This window comes from Lithobates pipiens, unplaced genomic scaffold, assembly GCF_037356315.1.
Source record: "Lithobates pipiens isolate NorthernLeopardFrog02 unplaced genomic scaffold, aLitPip1_a1.2 Scaffold_19, whole genome shotgun sequence".
In the NCBI taxonomy this organism is placed as follows: Eukaryota; Metazoa; Chordata; class Amphibia; order Anura; family Ranidae; genus Lithobates; species Lithobates pipiens.
The window spans coordinates 368,409,877-368,415,876 of record NW_027507764.1 but is presented as its reverse complement, the minus strand read 5'-3'; positions in this window follow the sequence as shown (position 1 = coordinate 368,415,876).

Here is a 6,000-nt window from a genome sequence, read left to right as displayed (position 1 = left end):
GGGACCCACTGTGCCCTGTCATACTCTATCCACATGGAGAATGTGAACACACGTGGCACCAGCAGGCACATTTGCCGATGCCCATGCTATAGATCCGGCCCCCGCCACTGCCCACAGCCACTGAGGTGCCTGGCTGGTAACGGCATAATCTGCAACCTTGTGTGCTGTGCCAGGCCCAGGAGCTGGGATGTGTACACACTACACACAGAATCAAGCCCCAACCACTTCAACCTTGGCAAACAGATGTCACTAGAAGTCTGAAAAAACATAGTCGTGCTCATGAGTACCTGTGGCGCAAGACCAAGTCTCAGAGAGATTTCAACCTATATAAATCCGCCCTCCAAAAATACAGTTCTAGCCTCCTCTCTGCCAAGCAGAACTATTTTATCACTCTCATCAGCAACCTACCATCCCGTCCCCGTCAACTCTTCTCTACTTTCAACTCTCTACTTCGTCCTCCACCGCCTCCACCCGCCAACTCACTCACTGCCCAGGAGATTGCCAATCACTTCAAACAGAAGTTTAATACAATTCGTGCGGAGATCTCTGTTCTGATACCCTCCATGCTTTACACATCATGCCCACAGGCACAATCATTACTTCCCTCTTTCAACCCCACCACTATAGACGAAGTTGCTAAACTACTTGGTAATGTCCACCTTACCACCTGCCCTCTGGATCCTGTTCCCTCACAAATGCTACATTCACCCTCTGGCTCTATGTTACACTCTCTAACTCACATCTTTAATCTCTCCCTCTCTTCTGGCATCTTCCCCAACTCTCTAAAACATGCACTTGTCAAACCCATACTTAAAAACCCTCACTGGACCCATCCAATCCTAACAACCTATGCCCCATCTCCTTGCTCCCCTTCTTATCCAAACTACTCGAATGTCTGGTCTACAACTGACTGAGTGTCCACCTTGCTGATAATAGCCTTCTTGATCCCCTTCAGTCTGGATTTCGTCCTCAACACTCCACAGAAACTGCTCTCCTAAAACTAACAAACGATCTACTAACGGCCAAAACCAATCGACATTATTCTGTACTCCTCCTCCTGGACCTCTCTGATGCCTTTGATACAGTTGACCACCCCCTCCTCCTCAAAAAACTCCACACCTTTGGTCTCCAAGACCTGTACTCTTGGTTCTCTTCCTACTTATCCAACCGCACCTTTAGCGTTTCTTACAACTCTACTTCCTCCTCTCCTCTTCCTTTCTCTGATGGGGTCCCCCAAGTTTCTGTTCTTGGACCACTCCTATTTTCAATCTATACCTCCTCCCTGGGTCAACTGATAGCCTCCCATGGCTTCCAATACCGCCTCTATGCTGACGACACCCAAATCTATTTCTCTACCCCTCAGCTCACTCCCTCTGTCTCCTCACGTATCACTAATTTACTATCAGATATATCAGTCTGGATGTCACATCACTTCCTCAAACTCAATCTATCCAAAACCGAACTTATAATTTTTCCTCCCCCATATGCCCCTTCCCCTGATCTCACTGTCAAAATCGATGGCACAACCATAAGCCCATCCCCTCACGCCAAGGTTCTAGGTGTAGTCTTGGACTCTGAACTCTCCTTCAAGCAACACATCCAATCACTGTCCAAATCCTGCCGACTCAACCCCCGCAACATCTCCAAAATATGCCCCTTTCTAACCGATGACACAACAAAGCTCTTAATTCACTTGCTGGTCATCTCCCGCCTCGACTACTGCAACTCCCTTCTCATTGGCTTACCTCTACATAGTATATCACCTCTTCAATCCATCATGAATGCTGCTGCCAGACTCATCCACCTTACCAATCGCTCTGTGTCTGCTACTCCTCTCTGTCAATCCCTCCACTGGCTTCCGCTCAGCCAAAGAATTAAATTCAAAATACTAACAACTACATACAAAGCCATCCACAACTCTGCCCCCAGCTACATCATTAGCTTAGTCTCTAAATACCAACCTACTCGTTCTCTTCGTTCCTCTCAAGACCTCCTGCTCTCTAGCTCCCTCATCACCTCCTCCCATACTCGCCTCCAGGACTTTTCCAAAGCCTCTCCGATCCTATGGAATGCCCTACCCCAATCTGTCCACCTATCTCCTACTTTATTAGCTTTTAGACGATCCCTGAAAACACTTCTATTCAGAGGAGCCTACTCCACCCACACCTAACTGTATTTTCATTTTCTCCATCAGCTCATCCCCCCACAGTTATTACCTTTTGTTTCAACTTGACCCTCCCTTCTAGATTGTAAGCTCTAACGAGCATGGCCCTCTGATCCCTCCTGTATTGATTTGTATTGTGAGTGTACTGTCTACCCTCATATTGTAAAGCGCTGCACAAACTGTTGGCGCTATATAAATCCTGAATAATAATAATAATAATGTGTCTTCTGACATGGGGAAATTCCGCCCATGCCCCACCATGCAGTAAGAAATACCACCCAGACTCCAATCATTTGCAACCCCCCCCCCCCTCCAACCGCTACCTCAGCTGATACCAATCCTCTATCTGCTGACTTTGCTAAACCCATACACACTATACCTACCTCTTTTGCGGTCAAATTTATGGATGAATTCACCAAAGCATGTAGTGACAGGGACTGCCTGAATACTTCCAAATGGTACTGTTTAAATTGTTTTTCTCCTATTATTATCTTGATAGGTAATTGCAGAATGTAAAAATGTGCTTCCATTTGTACAGTGTGTATTATGACAGTGGGCTGCCAATAGTACTGGTAATAGTAATAGTATACTGTGTATATGTGTATTATGACAGTGGGCTGCCAATAGTGTAAGTAAGACCCCTTTCACAATGAGGGCGTTTTCAGACGCTATAGCGTTAGAAATAGCACCTGCAATCCGCCCTCAAACTGCTGCTCATTTGTCTCCAGTGTGAAAGCCCCGAGGGCTTTCAGACCGGAGTGTTGCGCTGGCAGGACGTCAGGAAAAGTCCTGCCAGCAGCTTCTTTGGAGCGGTGTGTTTACCGCTCCTCCACCGCTGCTCCCCATTGAAATCAATGGGGCAGCGCTGTATTACCACAGGCAAAACACCGCTATTGCGGTGTATTGCAGGCGGTTTTAACCCTTTCTCGGCTGCTAGCGGGGATAAATGCGCCGCAATTCTGACGGTAAAACGCCGCTAAAAATACTGGCATTTTATCGCCGACGCTATAGGCTCGGCGGTGTGAATGGGGTCTTAGGAGGGACTGGCCAAAGTAACACACATTATTTATGGATTCAGCTCTCAATGAAGTGGAGAGGGTTACCTGTCCAAAACATCCCCCCCTAAAATATTTCCAAGGGGCCATCGGAGGAGGAGGAATCAGATAAGTGGACCTTATATTTTTGCCTTTAAATAATCCTTAAAATAAATGTTATACTAATGTTGGCCAAGAATGTTTGTGTCTAATCAATCTAATTGCAATGTTTGTTGTGCAAAATTAAAAAAAAAATTCTTGTTTCACTCCACAGTTTCCTTCAATGCCACAGGAATGGCAGACTGTGGCCTCCCACTTTGCCACCCATTGGGACTTTCCCAACTGTGTAGGGGCAATTGATGGGAAGCATGTCCACATTGTCCCACCACCCTATTTGGGGTCATACTATTATAATTACCCCCCCGGAGAAGAAGGTTTTTAATTACCAGCTGGTCAGAACCAGAAGAGTCATGGAGAATACCCTTGGGATCCTGGCCAGCTTGTTCTGCCTTTTTCAAACAGCAATAAATATGGTGGAATGCAAACTGAACCATAAAATTTTGAGTTGCTGTATCCTGCACAATTTTCTTAAAAAACATAATGCAAGTTAAGTTGCCACTGTTGGACCCGAGTTCGGACTTTACGAAGTTCCAACGATGACCCTGGAAGCGGACCGTCCTGGCTTGCCCCCCCAAAATGCCCTGAAGTTAGAGAAAATGATGTCCAATATTTTACGGGGTGGGGGGCATTGCTTTGCCTCATGTGCATTGTAAAACATATTTTTGGTAAAAACTCCAATTCCTGGTTTCATATTTATCTTTTATTTTTTTAGGGTGTATAAATAGGCATGTTTCAAAACATAACATACACAACTCTGGAACTTACAAAGTTCAACATTGAAACGCTGAAGGCAATATCAGACATTATAGTGTCACAAATGTGTTGATATTGCCTTCAACAGATGGGGTAAAGTCACCCTTGTAAAAGCCAGATTTTGAAGATGCACACAAATTTGGAGAAAAACTGGGGATTTCCCTTCTGATCCCCCATGCCTAATGTCAACAAGTGCTAGCGCCCATCATGGGGGATCAATGGACATTTTTTTGGGGGTGCAACCACTTCCTCTCTCCTACTTGAGTTTCGAGGAAGGGGTTGCAGCCACAAAATGTGTACATTGATATCCCCAGATGTCAAATAGTACATGTTGACATACTGTGTGCATCTTCAAAATGTGGCTTTTAAAATGTTTGCAAAATTTTTGCTATGAAAAAATTGTGAAATTATTTGTGTATTTAGATTCTTCCTTCATCAATCAAATCCCGACTACAACACATTATCTCTTGGATTAGCCTTGAGGCACTGTCACTGGTGAAATGATGAGATTGCTCTTCCACAACCTGTACATTACTAAAAAAAAAATAAAAATACACACCATGTATTATAAATATGTATGCGTAACCTCTATTACCTGAATCTGGTATGTCAGAAACTCACCTGTTGTGGTGACAATCTCGACCACCTCTCCTTCCTCCACATCCTCTGGTTGTGAACTCTGTTCCCCTTTTTGCAGGAGGTGGGAAGGTCCCTGGTGTGCTCAGATGTCCCGAGTCTGCTCCCCTATGAGAACGAAACAAAAGGTATACTTAGCACACAAATATTTGAGGACAGGAATAGGAATATGAAACATTGCTGGGAAGTGGGGTACAATTGTCTGTTTGGGCAGAATTCCAAGTTGAACACATGAACCAAGCTGGAATACTTACTTTTTTTGGACAAGATTCACACATGTAGACTCCCCTAGTATCCATTGGAGCACCTGTGTGGGACACCATAAAAAGTTTGTTCTTGTGTCCCACACTAGTGCTCCTAAGTCCACATGTGTAAACGGCTGCTGAATGTCCTCTCCTTACATTACACTGAATGAAGTTTGCAATTCCTTCTATTTTCAAACACATCTAGACAACAATGTCCTAAACTTCTTTTTAGACAAATTATCATGATCAAATGTAGTTAACCCTGTATCTGGCAACATTTTTTTTATTTATTTGGCAAACAAACAATGTTTATTACGAACAATTACTGTGCCGCATGAAAGTAGCCATTTTAAACTGTACAATAGTAAAGAAAAGCAAATGGCGCAGCAATAATAATAGGAACACACGACAAGTACTTACTTTTTAGGAGAACTTTCTTGATCCTTCTATATTGATCGTGCTCCCCTAATTTGAGGTCTGACCAGCGTTTCCTCAATTGATCCTTGGATCGTATTACCCCAATATTCCACTGCAGACTCTTCACAACTTTAGTCATGATCTTGGCCTTTCTCACATTTGGGTTTGGGTACGGTCCATACTTCCCATCATAGTCTGTCCTCTTCAAGATGTCCACCATCTCTACCATCTCTACAAAGGACATATTTGAGGCCTTAAATCTCCACCTGGATCGTGACGTTTCTGGCTCAGGGCTTTCCTCCTCCTCGTTACTGCTATTATGCACTGACTGTATCTCCGCCATGTTCCTCTCCCACTGCAACGAAAGAGACGGGGGATATTATAGAAAGAACGTTGGGGCGGGTGATGTTGGCAGAGTTTCACGCATGTGCAGTGTATATAAAGCTAACACGCCTGTGTTGTACCTACGTTCTGTGTGCGGAGAAAGGAGGAACAGAAGCGACGTATATAATAAAGAAAGTAAAAGCATTTTAACTTGGGACATAAGTGACCTATACTGATTCTAGATTGAGGCCTATATTGGGATACGATTAAGAGAGTTTAGCCTGATATTTAGTGTTTTTGTCTTGTG